This window comes from Phyllobates terribilis, unplaced genomic scaffold, assembly GCF_046119375.1.
Source record: "Phyllobates terribilis strain yellow unplaced genomic scaffold, ASM4611937v1 Scaffold_1861__1_contigs__length_200102, whole genome shotgun sequence".
In the NCBI taxonomy this organism is placed as follows: domain Eukaryota; kingdom Metazoa; phylum Chordata; class Amphibia; order Anura; family Dendrobatidae; genus Phyllobates; species Phyllobates terribilis.
In genome coordinates this window covers 81,955-94,730 of record NW_027364621.1, presented here as the reverse complement: position 1 = coordinate 94,730, position 12,776 = coordinate 81,955, and the positions used below count along the sequence as shown (strand labels likewise).

Below are 12,776 nucleotides of genomic sequence, written 5' to 3'. Positions count from 1 at the left end.
TTATATTGTGCAGCTTATCTCACCACCTGTAGTTATTTAGGTGAAAGCTCCAAAATGCTTGCCTAATATGTCTGTTTATCCAAAAGGAAGTAAAAAGGGAGAGCTAGAAAGATAGCATTGCATCACATTACATGGCAATGCAATGCACAGTTGCTGAAGTTGAACCAAAATGAGCTTGTAATCTGGCTTCTGCAACTTTGAACATGAAAAATCCAATGAGGAGAAGAAAAGCAAAGCCAAAGAGTCCATCCCAAAATCCGACAAACAAGCAAAATGAACAAAAAACATTGAATTCAATTCTTTCTGATTTTAGAAACTGCATTAAAGAAGGGGTGCACCGGTCCTGGAGATACTGCAATACCAGGTCAATGCGTGGAGTGGACAGAGCAAGCTCTTTTTCCATCTCCCTGTTCTAAAAATCCATTTAATATATGGTCCCCAGATAGGGGACGTATCAGATATTAAACTGATAAGAACAGATACTACACTTGATCTTAGCCAAAAGGCCGAGAAGCGATAACCAGAATTGGTTTCAAACTACGGAGCCACCCAAGGATCCTGAAAAGTCCATTTGTGGAGATGAGCTCCTGGACTCCCGTTAAGAAGACATGTTGTCAACCTCTAGATCCCTTACATGCCTGCACTTTTCGGCTTGCTGCTGCTGCAATCCACGCGTTTTAGATCTGCATAACTCCACCTCTTTAAACACAGCACCTTCACCCCCTGCTGTTCCCACCCGCCTCAACACCGTTGGAAGGGAGGAGAACCAATTAAGGCGGGGGGTGGGGTGGAACGAGCAGCTGTCTACCCTTAGCAGGAGGGCTCCTGATTACATACCTCTCCTGCTGCTGCTGCTGCTGGCTGTCCAGCAGCAGACTGAAGGTGGCTGCTGCTGTGCACAGGTATATAAAGGCTCAGAGCCTATTATGACACGCGCAGCCAGCGTTCCATTGCCACATTCCATCTACTGCAGGCAGGATACCTGGCTGGCTGAATGTCGCTGAGAAGCTCACAGAGACCGCCATAAGCAACAGTTTAACAGAATGCCACAGACTAATCAACCAAACTTTTTGGGTTGGGTTCTCTTTTATAGTCTGCAGGCATTAAATGAAAGAAGTCAGTGTTCCAGCAGAGGGAGACAACGTTTCAGAAAAGGCATTGTAGCAAACCAAAAAAGAAATTTTAAGCGCAGCAGAGTAACCAGCGCACATACCTGTTAGCTCAGGTGAGTTTAAAAGGCTGCTGTTGATAACAAGGGCATTTGCTAAATAGATGGTGTGTGTGCAACAATATACTGAAAGGTCAATTATATTGTGCAGCTTATCTCACCACCTGTAGTTATTTAGGTGAAAGCTCCAAAATGCTTGCCTAATATGTCTGTTTATCCAAAAGGAAGTAAAAAGGGAGAGCTAGAAAGATAGCATTGCATCACATTACATGGCAATGCAATGCACAGTTGCTGAAGTTGAACCAAAATGAGCTTGTAATCTGGCTTCTGCAACTTTGAACATGAAAAATCCAATGAGGAGAAGAAAAGCAAAGCCAAAGAGTCCATCCCAAAATCCGACAAACAAGCAAAATGAACAAAAAACATTGAATTCAATTCTTTATGATTTTAGAAACTGCATTAAAGAAGGGGTGCACCGGTCCTGGAGATACTGCAATACCAGGTCAATGCGTGGAGTGGACAGAGCAAGCTCTTTTTCCATCTCCCTGTTCTAAAAATCCATTTAATATATGGTCCCCAGATAGGGGACGTATCAGATATTAAACTGATAAGAACAGATACTACACTTGATCTTAGCCAAAAGGCCGAGAAGCGATAACCAGAATTGGTTTCAAACTACGGAGCCACCCAAGGATCCTGAAAAGTCCATTTGTGGAGATGAGCTCCTGGACTCCCGTTAAGAAGACATGTTGTCAACCTCTAGATCCCTTACATGCCTGCACTTTTCGGCTTGCTGCTGCTGCAATCCACGCGTTTTAGATCTGCATAACTCCACCTCTTTAAACACAGCACCTTCACCCCCTGCTGTTCCCACCCGCCTCAACACCGTTGGAAGGGAGGAGAACCAATTAAGGCGGGGGGTGGGGTGGAACGAGCAGCTGTCTACCCTTAGCAGGAGGGCTCCTGATTACATACCTCTCCTGCTGCTGCTGCTGCTGGCTGTCCAGCAGCAGACTGAAGGTGGCTGCTGCTGTGCACAGGTATATAAAGGCTCAGAGCCTATTATGACACGCGCAGCCAGCGTTCCATTGCCACATTCCATCTACTGCAGGCAGGATACCTGGCTGGCTGAATGTCGCTGAGAAGCTCACAGAGACCGCCATAAGCAACAGTTTAACAGAATGCCACAGACTAATCAACCAAACTTTTTGGGTTGGGTTCTCTTTTATAGTCTGCAGGCATTAAATGAAAGAAGTCAGTGTTCCAGCAGAGGGAGACAACGTTTCAGAAAAGGCATTGTAGCAAACCAAAAAAGAAATTTTAAGCGCAGCAGAGTAACCAGCGCACATACCTGTTAGCTCAGGTGAGTTTAAAAGGCTGCTGTTGATAACAAGGGCATTTGCTAAATAGATGGTGTGTGTGCAACAATATACTGAAAGGTCAATTATATTGTGCAGCTTATCTCACCACCTGTAGTTATTTAGGTGAAAGCTCCAAAATGCTTGCCTAATATGTCTGTTTATCCAAAAGGAAGTAAAAAGGGAGAGCTAGAAAGATAGCATTGCATCACATTACATGGCAATGCAATGCACAGTTGCTGAAGTTGAACCAAAATGAGCTTGTAATCTGGCTTCTGCAACTTTGAACATGAAAAATCCAATGAGGAGAAGAAAAGCAAAGCCAAAGAGTCCATCCCAAAATCCGACAAACAAGCAAAATGAACAAAAAACATTGAATTCAATTCTTTATGATTTTAGAAACTGCATTAAAGAAGGGGTGCACCGGTCCTGGAGATACTGCAATACCAGGTCAATGCGTGGAGTGGACAGAGCAAGCTCTTTTTCCATCTCCCTGTTCTAAAAATCCATTTAATATATGGTCCCCAGATAGGGGACGTATCAGATATTAAACTGATAAGAACAGATACTACACTTGATCTTAGCCAAAAGGCCGAGAAGCGATAACCAGAATTGGTTTCAAACTACGGAGCCACCCAAGGATCCTGAAAAGTCCATTTGTGGAGATGAGCTCCTGGACTCCCGTTAAGAAGACATGTTGTCAACCTCTAGATCCCTTACATGCCTGCACTTTTCGGCTTGCTGCTGCTGCAATCCACGCGTTTTAGATCTGCATAACTCCACCTCTTTAAACACAGCACCTTCACCCCCTGCTGTTCCCACCCGCCTCAACACCGTTGGAAGGGATGAGAACCAATTAAGGCGGGGGGTGGGGTGGAACGAGCAGCTGTCTACCCTTAGCAGGAGGGCTCCTGATTACATACCTCTCCTGCTGCTGCTGCTGCTGGCTGTCCAGCAGCAGACTGAAGGTGGCTGCTGCTGTGCACAGGTATATAAAGGCTCAGAGCCTATTATGACACGCGCAGCCAGCGTTCCATTGCCACATTCCATCTACTGCAGGCAGGATACCTGGCTGGCTGAATGTCGCTGAGAAGCTCACAGAGACCGCCATAAGCAACAGTTTAACAGAATGCCACAGACTAATCAACCAAACTTTTTGGGTTGGGTTCTCTTTTATAGTCTGCAGGCATTAAATGAAAGAAGTCAGTGTTCCAGCAGAGGGAGACAACGTTTCAGAAAAGGCATTGTAGCAAACCAAAAAAGAAATTTTAAGCGCAGCAGAGTAACCAGCGCACATACCTGTTAGCTCAGGTGAGTTTAAAAGGCTGCTGTTGATAACAAGGGCATTTGCTAAATAGATGGTGTGTGTGCAACAATATACTGAAAGGTCAATTATATTGTGCAGCTTATCTCACCACCTGTAGTTATTTAGGTGAAAGCTCCAAAATGCTTGCCTAATATGTCTGTTTATCCAAAAGAAAGTAAAAAGGGAGAGCTAGAAAGATAGCATTGCATCACATTACATGGCAATGCAATGCACAGTTGCTGAAGTTGAACCAAAATGAGCTTGTAATCTGGCTTCTGCAACTTTGAACATGAAAAATCCAATGAGGAGAAGAAAAGCAAAGCCAAAGAGTCCATCCCAAAATCCGACAAACAAGCAAAATGAACAAAAAACATTGAATTCAATTCTTTCTGATTTTAGAAACTGCATTAAAGAAGGGGTGCACCGGTCCTGGAGATACTGCAATACCAGGTCAATGCGTGGAGTGGACAGAGCAAGCTCTTTTTCCATCTCCCTGTTCTAAAAATCCATTTGATATATGGTCCCCAGATAGGGGACGTATCAGATATTAAACTGATAAGAACAGATACTACACTTGATCTTAGCCAAAAGGCCGAGAAGCGATAACCAGAATTGGTTTCAAACTACGGAGCCACCCAAGGATCCTGAAAAGTCCATTTGTGGAGATGAGCTCCTGGACTCCCGTTAAGAAGACATGTTGTCAACCTCTAGATCCCTTACATGCCTGCACTTTTCGGCTTGCTGCTGCTGCAATCCACGCGTTTTAGATCTGCATAACTCCACCTCTTTAAACACAGCACCTTCACCCCCTGCTGTTCCCACCCGCCTCAACACCGTTGGAAGGGAGGAGAACCAATTAAGGCGGGGGGTGGGGTGGAACGAGCAGCTGTCTACCCTTAGCAGGAGGGCTCCTGATTACATACCTCTCCTGCTGCTGCTGCTGCTGCTGGCTGTCCAGCAGCAGACTGAAGGTGGCTGCTGCTGTGCACAGGTATATAAAGGCTCAGAGCCTATTATGACACGCGCAGCCAGCGTTCCATTGCCACATTCCATCTACTGCAGGCAGGATACCTGGCTGGCTTAATGTCGCTGAGAAGCTCACAGAGACCGCCATAAGCAACAGTTTAACAGAATGCCACAGACTAATCAACCAAACTTTTTAGGTTGGGTTCTCTTTTATAGTCTGCAGGCATTAAATGAAAGAAGTCAGTGTTCCAGCAGAGGGAGACAACGTTTCAGAAAAGGCATTATAGCAAACCAAAAAAGAAATTTTAAGCGCAGCAGAGTAACCAGTGCACATACCTGTTAGCTCAGGTGAGTTTAAAAGGCTGCTGTTGATAACAAGGGCATTTGCTAAATAGATGGTGTGTGTGCAACAATATACTGAAAGGTCAATTATATTGTGCAGCTTATCTCACCACCTGTAGTTATTTAGGTGAAAGCTCCAAAATGCTTGCCTAATATGTCTGTTTATCCAAAAGGAAGTAAAAAGGGAGAGCTAGAAAGATAGCATTGCATCACATTACATGGCAATGCAATGCACAGTTGCTGAAGTTGAACCAAAATGAGCTTGTAATCTGGCTTCTGCAACTTTGAACATGAAAACTCCAATGAGGAGAAGAAAAGCAAAGCCAAAGAGTCCATCCCAAAATCCGACAAACAAGCAAAATGAACAAAAAACATTGAATTCAATTCTTTCTGATTTTAGAAACTGCATTAAAGAAGGGGTGCACCGGTCCTGGAGATACTGCAATAGCAGGTCAATGCGTGGAGTGGACAGAGCAAGCTCTTTTTCCATCTCACTGTTCTAAAAATCCATTTAATATATGGTCCCCAGATAGGGGACGTATCAGATATTAAACTGATAAGAACAGATACTACACTTGATCTTAGCCAAAAGGCCGAGAAGCGATAACCAGAATTGGTTTCAAACTACGGAGCCACCCAAGGATCCTGAAAAGTCCATTTGTGGAGATGAGCTCCTGGACTCCCGTTAAGAAGACATGTTGTCAACCTCTAGATCCCTTACATGCCTGCACTTTTCGGCTTGCTGCTGCTGCAATCCACGCGTTTTAGATCTGCATAACTCCACCTCTTTAAACACAGCACCTTCACCCCCTGCTGTTCCCACCCGCCTCAACACCGTTGGAAGGGAGGAGAACCAATTAAGGCGGGGGGTGGGGTGGAACGAGCAGCTGTCTACCCTTAGCAGGAGGGCTCCTGATTACATACCTCTCCTGCTGCTGCTGCTGCTGGCTGTCCAGCAGCAGACTGAAGGTGGCTGCTGCTGTGCACAGGTATATAAAGGCTCAGAGCCTATTATGACACGCGCAGCCAGCGTTCCATTGCCACATTCCATCTACTGCAGGCAGGATACCTGGCTGGCTGAATGTCGCTGAGAAGCTCACAGAGACCGCCATAAGCAACAGTTTAACAGAATGCCACAGACTAATCAACCAAACTTTTTGGGTTGGGTTCTCTTTTATAGTCTGCAGGCATTAAATGAAAGAAGTCAGTGTTCCAGCAGAGGGAGACAACGTTTCAGAAAAGGCATTGTAGCAAACCAAAAAAGAAATTTTAAGCGCAGCAGAGTAACCAGCGCACATACCTGTTAGCTCAGGTGAGTTTAAAAGGCTGCTGTTGATAACAAGGGCATTTGCTAAATAGATGGTGTGTGTGCAACAATATACTGAAAGGTCAATTATATTGTGCAGCTTATCTCACCACCTGTAGTTATTTAGGTGAAAGCTCCAAAATGCTTGCCTAATATGTCTGTTTATCCAAAAGGAAGTAAAAAGGGAGAGCTAGAAAGATAGCATTGCATCACATTACATGGCAATGCAATGCACAGTTGCTGAAGTTGAACCAAAATGAGCTTGTAATCTGGCTTCTGCAACTTTGAACATGAAAAATCCAATGAGGAGAAGAAAAGCAAAGCCAAAGAGTCCATCCCAAAATCCGACAAACAAGCAAAATGAACAAAAAACATTGAATTCAATTCTTTCTGATTTTAGAAACTGCATTAAAGAAGGGGTGCACCGGTCCTGGAGATACTGCAATACCAGGTCAATGCGTGGAGTGGACAGAGCAAGCTCTTTTTCCATCTCCCTGTTCTAAAAATCCATTTGATATATGGTCCCCAGATAGGGGACGTATCAGATATTAAACTGATAAGAACAGATACTACACTTGATCTTAGCCAAAAGGCCGAGAAGCGATAACCAGAATTGGTTTCAAACTACGGAGCCACCCAAGGATCCTGAAAAGTCCATTTGTGGAGATGAGCTCCTGGACTCCCGTTAAGAAGACATGTTGTCAACCTCTAGATCCCTTACATGCCTGCACTTTTCGGCTTGCTGCTGCTGCAATCCACGCGTTTTAGATCTGCATAACTCCACCTCTTTAAACACAGCACCTTCACCCCCTGCTGTTCCCACCCGCCTCAACACCGTTGGAAGGGAGGAGAACCAATTAAGGCGGGGGGTGGGGTGGAACGAGCAGCTGTCTACCCTTAGCAGGAGGGCTCCTGATTACATACCTCTCCTGCTGCTGCTGCTGCTGGCTGTCCAGCAGCAGACTGAAGGTGGCTGCTGCTGTGCACAGGTATATAAAGGCTCAGAGCCTATTATGACACGCGCAGCCAGCGTTCCATTGCCACATTCCATCTACTGCAGGCAGGATACCTGGCTGGCTGAATGTCGCTGAGAAGCTCACAGAGACCGCCATAAGCAACAGTTTAACAGAATGCCACAGACTAATCAACCAAACTTTTTGGGTTGGGTTCTCTTTTATAGTCTGCAGGCATTAAATGAAAGAAGTCAGTGTTCCAGCAGAGGGAGACAACGTTTCAGAAAAGGCATTGTAGCAAACCAAAAAAGAAATTTTAAGCGCAGCAGAGAAACCAGCGCACATACCTGTTAGCTCAGGTGAGTTTAAAAGGCTGCTGTTGATAACAAGGGCATTTGCTAAATAGATGGTGTGTGTGCAACAATATACTGAAAGGTCAATTATATTGTGCAGCTTATCTCACCACCTGTAGTTATTTAGGTGAAAGCTCCAAAATGCTTGCCTAATATGTCTGTTTATCCAAAAGGAAGTAAAAAGGGAGAGCTAGAAAGATAGCATTGCATCACATTACATGGCAATGCAATGCACAGTTGCTGAAGTTGAACCAAAATGAGCTTGTAATCTGGCTTCTGCAACTTTGAACATGAAAAATCCAATGAGGAGAAGAAAAGCAAAGCCAAAGAGTCCATCCCAAAATCCGACAAACAAGCAAAATGAACAAAAAACATTGAATTCAATTCTTTCTGATTTTAGAAACTGCATTAAAGAAGGGGTGCACCGGTCCTGGAGATACTGCAATACCAGGTCAATGCGTGGAGTGGACAGAGCAAGCTCTTTTTCCATCTCCCTGTTCTAAAAATCCATTTAATATATGGTCCCCAGATAGGGGACGTATCAGATATTAAACTGATAAGAACAGATACTACACTTGATCTTAGCCAAAAGGCCGAGAAGCGATAACCAGAATTGGTTTCAAACTACGGAGCCACCCAAGGATCCTGAAAAGTCCATTTGTGGAGATGAGCTCCTGGACTCCCGTTAAGAAGACATGTTGTCAACCTCTAGATCCCTTACATGCCTGCACTTTTCGGCTTGCTGCTGCTGCAATCCACGCGTTTTAGATCTGCATAACTCCACCTCTTTAAACACAGCACCTTCACCCCCTGCTGTTCCCACCCGCCTCAACACCGTTGGAAGGGAGGAGAACCAATTAAGGCGGGGGGTGGGGTGGAACGAGCAGCTGTCTACCCTTAGCAGGAGGGCTCCTGATTACATACCTCTCCTGCTGCTGCTGCTGCTGGCTGTCCAGCAGCAGACTGAAGGTGGCTGCTGCTGTGCACAGGTATATAAAGGCTCAGAGCCTATTATGACACGCGCAGCCAGCGTTCCATTGCCACATTCCATCTACTGCAGGCAGGATACCTGGCTGGCTGAATGTCGCTGAGAAGCTCACAGAGACCGCCATAAGCAACAGTTTAACAGAATGCCACAGACTAATCAACCAAACTTTTTGGGTTGGGTTCTCTTTTATAGTCTGCAGGCATTAAATGAAAGAAGTCAGTGTTCCAGCAGAGGGAGACAACGTTTCAGAAAAGGCATTGTAGCAAACCAAAAAAGAAATTTTAAGCGCAGCAGAGAAACCAGCGCACATACCTGTTAGCTCAGGTGAGTTTAAAAGGCTGCTGTTGATAACAAGGGCATTTGCTAAATAGATGGTGTGTGTGCAACAATATACTGAAAGGTCAATTATATTGTGCAGCTTATCTCACCACCTGTAGTTATTTAGGTGAAAGCTCCAAAATGCTTGCCTAATATGTCTGTTTATCCAAAAGGAAGTAAAAAGGGAGAGCTAGAAAGATAGCATTGCATCACATTACATGGCAATGCAATGCACAGTTGCTGAAGTTGAACCAAAATGAGCTTGTAATCTGGCTTCTGCAACTTTGAACATGAAAAATCCAATGAGGAGAAGAAAAGCAAAGCCAAAGAGTCCATCCCAAAATCCGACAAACAAGCAAAATGAACAAAAAACATTGAATTCAATTCTTTCTGATTTTAGAAACTGCATTAAAGAAGGGGTGCACCGGTCCTGGAGATACTGCAATAGCAGGTCAATGCGTGGAGTGGACAGAGCAAGCTCTTTTTCCATCTCCCTGTTCTAAAAATCCATTTAATATATGGTCCCCAGATAGGGGACGTATCAGATATTAAACTGATAAGAACAGATACTACACTTGATCTTAGCCAAAAGGCCGAGAAGCGATAACCAGAATTGGTTTCAAACTACGGAGCCACCCAAGGATCCTGAAAAGTCCATTTGTGGAGATGAGCTCCTGGACTCCCGTTAAGAAGACATGTTGTCAACCTCTAGATCCCTTACATGCCTGCACTTTTCGGCTTGCTGCTGCTGCAATCCACGCGTTTTAGATCTGCATAACTCCACCTCTTTAAACACAGCACCTTCACCCCCTGCTGTTCCCACCCGCCTCAACACCGTTGGAAGGGAGGAGAACCAATTAAGGCGGGGGGTGGGGTGGAACGAGCAGCTGTCTACCCTTAGCAGGAGGGCTCCTGATTACATACCTCTCCTGCTGCTGCTGCTGCTGGCTGTCCAGCAGCAGACTGAAGGTGGCTGCTGCTGTGCACAGGTATATAAAGGCTCAGAGCCTATTATGACACGCGCAGCCAGCGTTCCATTGCCACATTCCATCTACTGCAGGCAGGATACCTGGCTGGCTGAATGTCGCTGAGAAGCTCACAGAGACCGCCATAAGCAACAGTTTAACAGAATGCCACAGACTAATCAACCAAACTTTTTGGGTTGGGTTCTCTTTTATAGTCTGCAGGCATTAAATGAAAGAAGTCAGTGTTCCAGCAGAGGGAGACAACGTTTCAGAAAAGGCATTGTAGCAAACCAAAAAAGAAATTTTAAGCGCAGCAGAGTAACCAGCGCACATACCTGTTAGCTCAGGTGAGTTTAAAAGGCTGCTGTTGACAACAAGGGCATTTGCTAAATAGATGGTGTGTGTGCAACAATATACTGAAAGGTCAATTATATTGTGCAGCTTATCTCACCACCTGTAGTTATTTAGGTGAAAGCTCCAAAATGCTTGCCTAATATGTCTGTTTATCCAAAAGGAAGTAAAAAGGGAGAGCTAGAAAGATAGCATTGCATCACATTACATGGCAATGCAATGCACAGTTGCTGAAGTTGAACCAAAATGAGCTTGTAATCTGGCTTCTGCAACTTTGAACATGAAAAATCCAATGAGGAGAAGAAAAGCAAAGCCAAAGAGTCCATCCCAAAATCCGACAAACAAGCAAAATGAACAAAAAACATTGAATTCAATTCTTTCTGATTTTAGAAACTGCATTAAAGAAGGGGTGCACCGGTCCTGGAGATACTGCAATACCAGGTCAATGCGTGGAGTGGACAGAGCAAGCTCTTTTTCCATCTCCCTGTTCTAAAAATCCATTTAATATATGGTCCCCAGATAGGGGACATATCAGATATTAAACTGATAAGAACAGATACTACACTTGATCTTAGCCAAAAGGCCGAGAAGCGATAACCAGAATTGGTTTCAAACTACGGAGCCACCCAAGGATCCTGAAAAGTCCATTTGTGGAGATGAGCTCCTGGACTCCCGTTAAGAAGACATGTTGTCAACCTCTAGATCCCTTACATGCCTGCACTTTTCGGCTTGCTGCTGCTGCAATCCACGCGTTTTAGATCTGCATAACTCCACCTCTTTAAACACAGCACCTTCACCCCCTGCTGTTCCCACCCGCCTCAACACCGTTGGAAGGGAGGAGAACCAATTAAGGCGGGGGGTGGGGTGGAACGAGCAGCTGTCTACCCTTAGCAGGAGGGCTCCTGATTACATACCTCTCCTGCTGCTGCTGCTGCTGCTGGCTGTCCAGCAGCAGACTGAAGGTGGCTGCTGCTGTGCACAGGTATATAAAGGCTCAGAGCCTATTATGACACGCGCAGCCAGCGTTCCATTGCCACATTCCATCTACTGCAGGCAGGATACCTGGCTGGCTGAATGTCGCTGAGAAGCTCACAGAGACCGCCATAAGCAACAGTTTAACAGAATGCCACAGACTAATCAACCAAACTTTTTGGGTTGGGTTCTCTTTTATAGTCTGCAGGCATTAAATGAAAGAAGTCAGTGTTCCAGCAGAGGGAGACAACGTTTCAGAAAAGGCATTGTAGCAAACCAAAAAAGAAATTTTAAGCGCAGCAGAGTAACCAGCGCACATACCTGTTAGCTCAGGTGAGTTTAAAAGGCTGCTGTTGATAACAAGGGCATTTGCTAAATAGATGGTGTGTGTGCAACAATATACTGAAAGGTCAATTATATTGTGCAGCTTATCTCACCACCTGTAGTTATTTAGGTGAAAGCTCCAAAATGCTTGCCTAATATGTCTGTTTATCCAAAAGGAAGTAAAAAGGGAGAGCTAGAAAGATAGCATTGCATCACATTACATGGCAATGCAATGCACAGTTGCTGAAGTTGAACCAAAATGAGCTTGTAATCTGGCTTCTGCAACTTTGAACATGAAAAATCCAATGAGGAGAAGAAAAGCAAAGCCAAAGAGTCCATCCCAAAATCCGACAAACAAGCAAAATGAACAAAAAACATTGAATTCAATTCTTTCTGATTTTAGAAACTGCATTAAAGAAGGGGGGCACCGGTCCTGGAGATACTGCAATACCAGGTCAATGCGTGGAGTGGACAGAGCAAGCTCTTTTTCCATCTCCCTGTTCTAAAAATCCATTTAATATATGGTCCCCAGATAGGGGACATATCAGATATTAAACTGATAAGAACAGATTTTTTTTTTTCTATCGAAAGCCCGAATTCGTGTACAAAACCCGAGTGCGCTTAAAAAAGTGACAAGTGCCACAAAAAAAGTGCACTAGGATGCTGGTCTTCTTGAAACCCTCTCCAAAAGGAGAAGGGTCCCCCAAACCATTCCCCGTCCCTCCGAGCCAGAAGGCCACAGCGAGGAACAGGGACAAATAGCCACCTCCAGCCGGAGCCAGAGGCGACCCAATCTTACCCCCAGCACCTGCCCGAGTTCTCACCCGAGCAAGGCACTGGGAGCCAAAGACTGTGCTCCCCTCCCGGAAGAGGGGAGCCAACAACGCTCTCCTCCCGAAAGAGGAGAGCCAGGGGGGTTCAGGGGGGAGCGGAACCTGATGGCCACACACTCCCCCCCTAGACCTGCCAAGAGAGGAACCCGTAAGGGAACCGCATCCCGACAAAATCCTAGTAGGATGTGACACACGTGAATAAGTGGACACACAGTGACAAAGAAATTAAATAAATAGTGAAGGTTTCACAGTATAATACTGCCCGGACCTTCG

The 12,776-nt window shown here is 45.1% G+C and overlaps 10 non-coding genes across 10 annotated transcripts; all 10 read right to left on the bottom strand.

Moving 5' to 3' along the window:
- Positions 1-327: 327 nt before the first annotated feature.
- On the bottom strand, positions 328-518 carry LOC141245499 (U2 spliceosomal RNA). Its single transcript, XR_012309312.1, has one exon. It is a non-coding gene; the product is annotated as a U2 spliceosomal RNA (small nuclear RNA).
- Positions 519-1,633: 1,115 nt separating this feature from the next.
- On the bottom strand, positions 1,634-1,824 carry LOC141245498 (U2 spliceosomal RNA). Its single transcript, XR_012309311.1, has one exon. It is a non-coding gene; the product is annotated as a U2 spliceosomal RNA (small nuclear RNA).
- A 1,115-nt stretch (positions 1,825-2,939) lies between these two features.
- On the bottom strand, positions 2,940-3,130 carry LOC141245497 (U2 spliceosomal RNA). Its single transcript, XR_012309310.1, has one exon. It is a non-coding gene; the product is annotated as a U2 spliceosomal RNA (small nuclear RNA).
- A 1,115-nt stretch (positions 3,131-4,245) lies between these two features.
- Positions 4,246-4,436, bottom strand: LOC141245432 (U2 spliceosomal RNA). Its single transcript, XR_012309257.1, has one exon. It is a non-coding gene; the product is annotated as a U2 spliceosomal RNA (small nuclear RNA).
- Positions 4,437-5,554: 1,118 nt separating this feature from the next.
- Positions 5,555-5,745, bottom strand: LOC141245446 (U2 spliceosomal RNA). Its single transcript, XR_012309270.1, has one exon. It is a non-coding gene; the product is annotated as a U2 spliceosomal RNA (small nuclear RNA).
- A 1,115-nt stretch (positions 5,746-6,860) lies between these two features.
- LOC141245431 (U2 spliceosomal RNA) lies at positions 6,861-7,051 on the bottom strand. The gene has a single exon (XR_012309256.1). It is a non-coding gene; the product is annotated as a U2 spliceosomal RNA (small nuclear RNA).
- A 1,115-nt stretch (positions 7,052-8,166) lies between these two features.
- On the bottom strand, positions 8,167-8,357 carry LOC141245496 (U2 spliceosomal RNA). The gene has a single exon (XR_012309309.1). It is a non-coding gene; the product is annotated as a U2 spliceosomal RNA (small nuclear RNA).
- Positions 8,358-9,472: 1,115 nt separating this feature from the next.
- LOC141245444 (U2 spliceosomal RNA) lies at positions 9,473-9,663 on the bottom strand. The gene has a single exon (XR_012309268.1). It is a non-coding gene; the product is annotated as a U2 spliceosomal RNA (small nuclear RNA).
- A 1,115-nt stretch (positions 9,664-10,778) lies between these two features.
- LOC141245491 (U2 spliceosomal RNA) lies at positions 10,779-10,969 on the bottom strand. The gene has a single exon (XR_012309304.1). It is a non-coding gene; the product is annotated as a U2 spliceosomal RNA (small nuclear RNA).
- Positions 10,970-12,087: 1,118 nt separating this feature from the next.
- LOC141245463 (U2 spliceosomal RNA) lies at positions 12,088-12,272 on the bottom strand. Its single transcript, XR_012309285.1, has one exon. It is a non-coding gene; the product is annotated as a U2 spliceosomal RNA (small nuclear RNA).
- Between the last annotated feature and the right edge of the window lie 504 nt (positions 12,273-12,776).